Source organism: Saccostrea cucullata, unplaced genomic scaffold (genome assembly GCF_032062105.1).
Source record: "Saccostrea cucullata isolate Sc308-1 unplaced genomic scaffold, CSIRO_AGI_Scuc_v1 ctg1678, whole genome shotgun sequence".
NCBI lineage: Eukaryota > Metazoa > Mollusca > Bivalvia > Ostreida > Ostreidae > Saccostrea > Saccostrea cuccullata.
The window spans coordinates 232,856-236,780 of NW_026924271.1; the positions used below are offsets into that span (position 1 = coordinate 232,856).

The following is a 3,925-nucleotide window of genomic DNA, read 5'->3' on the forward strand; positions in this document are numbered from 1 at the left end:
ATAAAAAATAAGTGGGTATTAACAGGATAGGTGTATTGGTTGTTCATTATCCAACGGGTAACAATTTGCACCAAGCTGAAATTCCCTTTTCCTTATTGCATTGACATGTGATTTATTATGGTTTACTTGTTCAGCAAAATATCATACATGTACAATATCATGCTGTATAGTGAAGAAAGGAATGTTTTAATTGGTTATTTGCTCTTACGGGGAGTGCAAACTAATCGTGACTTTATAAAAGCCGTCGGTGTTCAGTTTAAACACATATAGGATCTTGGATTTTTGTCCTCCTTGATTCAAATATCAAAAGTAAGAAAATTTCTTGATTTTCAATCATACCATAATTTCATTATTTTTTTTCAGTTTGAGTTCCCTGTCATACGTTCATATGGTTATTTAACATCTTTAAAAAATAAAAACTTTAAAAAATTCTCACTGATTAAAACAGCTTATTTGTTTTTTTTTTGAACATTTCTCTTAATAATAGAATGAATTAATTGAAAATAAATTGATTTATAGTGAAAGTCACCCTAAGCATATTGATTCTGTTTGGGGTATTTGCCTGTGTTTCTGCTGGGGGGTATGGACATAACCATTGGGGCGCCTATAGACAATATTACTATCAACCAAGACAGTTAATTTACCAAGCACAACAGCCATATTACGTAACCTATGCTGCTGCACAACCTTTTGGTGTCGGTGTGGGTGGCGGATCCAACGCTGGATCAATAATTCCAATCATAATCATTTGTAAGTAATCAATCTAAGACTGATTCTTTTGAAATACAATGACCTTGAAAAAATTATTTTATCATGTTTTCTCTCTTTCATTTCGCAGTTGTTCTTCTTGCAATATTCGCTCCTGCGTTGATTGCCTCTTTGGCTAGCAGCAATGAGGCTTTCTATGACAGTGTCAGTTAGAAATAGATGGAATGAGGTTTGTATTAAATACACGTTCATCATTTTAGAAATTTTAAGTCGGACAAGTTTATGAATACAAAAAAAAAATCGTTTAACAATTTTCTTTAAACCTCTTTTCTTGATGCAAATTGTGCTTTATAGTATAAGATATTAAAGTAATATGAACTGCAACTTTGATGTCGGATTTTTTTGTTGCAAAATTGTTAATAACTATTTTAACTATTATATTACTTAATAACTAACTATTATAACTATTCTGTTGTTCATATTTGCGATGGGAGAACTAAGCTTCGACTGAATCAAAAGTTACATACAAATTTATCATAATAACACATTTGTTTTGAAAATTTTCGAAAATGCAGCTCATATTGTTGTAAATATGGGCCAATAAAGCGTTAGTTCTATAATCTGTTCTTGCTTTTGAGACATTCAAGTATAATGTATTACATTTCTTGATAAAAATGTATTGTAGCATATAGATACATGTATAAATAGCAAATACCAATACGTGTATCAATAATTATACCACGCATTGAAAATTACAAAAACAACAAAAATGACAAAATACAAGTACATTCTCGGGTACAATATAAAGTAAAGCAAATAATCTCCAGTAAAATTTATCAGTATAGAATTTTTATTGATCGTGTCATATCAGTGGTTTAAACTTCTGTCATAAAAAGATAAAAATATGCAGATTAAATCTGATTTTGATTATTTTTCCCTTTTTTTTCCAGACATAATAGGAAAAGGATGTAAATAATTGACTGCCTGTAACAGAATATAGAATAAAGACTTAAGACTTTTTTCTTTTCGTTTTTCTTTTTTCTTCTTTTTTTGAATGCTGATCTCGAATTTATCCGTTACATGTGGACATGGAGTGAGTTACAAAGGATAACTGCACTTAATGCTGTGGTATGAATCTTTTTTTCTGTTTCTATTAACTCTGAATCTGATTTTGTATATTGTACAGAAGTCTGTAAATTTGGCACCAAATTTAAATATTACATGTTAAAAATAATTTTAAACTGCAAAACAATAGACTTATTCCATGTTGTTGTTTTTTGTCTTTACTTCTTACAAAATAAAGAGAATGCACACTTGAACATCATCTATGCATGAGATGCGGGGCTTACATAGTAACAGTGGGTCTAAAATTAGACTAGATAAAAAATATAGGATCTCCCATGATTTGTAATTGGCTATATATGATTTTTATCCACCGAGTTGTGTTTTTTTTCTAAATCACTGTGTCTTATTATTTTGATAATTTAGTTTAAGACCGGATTTTAGTTTAAAACCCGGACTTTTTTTTTTATACCATTAGAAGGACCAACAATGCCGGAAAGCTGTACCAATTTATATTTATCCATCAAGAAATTCTTTTAATGAAAAACATTTTATATGTTTGATTTGATGTCTATAGATATATTGATATTCATTATTGGTATAAATAATTAATCTTCTTCACCTAAAAGCGTACTTTTACAAGGTATATGTCTTAATATAATTAAAGTCAAATTGGCAAAACTGCACTTTTCCTTGTGTATTCAGCTTAGATTTTTCTTTGGAGTTGTAATGAAAAAGATGGAGATAACGAATAATACTAGTGGTCGATCTAATTAAGATATACACAGAATGTCAATCTATGAAAAAAGCATAAGACACGGACCCCCAAAAATTCCAGATGTGGGATGCCTAGGAGGAAAAGGAATCCCCTTCCATGAATCCTTTCTATTAAACTTGAAAACGGAATGTGCCGTACTCACATAGAAACAAAGGGCTAATGTTACTCAATGATTGACCATAAAGTATAACAAATTCTGACTTTAAGCGAGGTTGTTGAAATTTCTGTAATATCAATTCGCTGTCAGAAGCCTATCTCCCGGCTTATAAATGTTCGTACTCGGAGTAAGCTCTTGAGTAGAGAATATTTTAAGACATTTAAACCCAAAGGTATCTGAAAACGGAACATTGCTAAACATATGCTAAATAAAGAAGGAAAAATTGACGAGCCATCTCAGTTATCATACAATTTAGCTGTTATTTGGCTTTTATTGTCTGAAGTCAGTATACATTCAAATGAGAAACAGAAAAAGCAGATTCTTTACTTTGAGTTCACTAGGTTATATCTAGTCGACATATTAAATCAATAGAAGTAACTGTTGTTGTTGATATATTTCAATGTCCAGTGGAAGGCCGAAGCAATTGGTTTCTTTTTCTCAAGTAGGAGGTTTTGAATAAATTCTCCTTTATTGAAACATAAAAAAGTGACAAATAAAAGAGCACAAATAGTGTTAATCGGAATAACAACAATTTGTTCAATTCATTTAATTCAATCAAAATCTTGTAAATGGTACATGAGGTACATAAACATATAAAATCGTATATACATATAATGCAGTGTGTCAAACAAATTGGTTTCAAATATAGCTTATCTCCAAATAGTATTTCATGGATGCTGTCAAAATTTTACATGAAAATGCTATCTTTTGAGATAAGAATTCAACAAGGTTCGCAGCTAGGATAAGGCTGCCCATACAGTATAATTATGTGATAAATGAGCATTAAATAAATATACATTTCTGAGTATTTCATGAAAAAATCAATCTATCATTCATTGTCACTACGTTATAATTTTTGTAGTTATCAGAGAGAAACTGTAGTACAATTATTATAACTGGTTTTTTAATTGAAGATAATTTAACAAGCATATATTAAAGATGACTGCACTTCACGTTAGGTTTGGGACCTTTTTCGGTCGACTCTGCTGCTTTTACATGTCAATGCATTCGATTAAAGTCCCCTAATAGGGAAAACAAAATCTACCTTGCACGTCACGAGACATATTTAGTATTCCCAAAGGTACCTGAGGTAAGAAATCTGAAATGACTTGGTGATATTGTTACAAACCTTAGTTATACCACAAAGAGATCCGAGTATACTTACACAGAGTAAGAGAAAACAGTTCTTTCGCATAAGAGAACGTGTTTTTCTCTTGATC

General features: G+C 30.6%; 1 long non-coding RNA gene across 1 annotated transcript; it reads left to right on the plus strand.

Annotated features, from left to right (window-relative positions):
* The first annotated feature begins 202 nt into the window (after nt 1-202).
* On the plus strand, nt 203-1,729 carry LOC134266088 (uncharacterized). The gene is made up of 4 exons (XR_009991892.1): nt 203-309; nt 520-750; nt 839-937; nt 1,659-1,729. It is a non-coding gene; the product is annotated as an uncharacterized LOC134266088 (long non-coding RNA).
* Nucleotides 1,730-3,925: the final 2,196 nt, after the last annotated feature.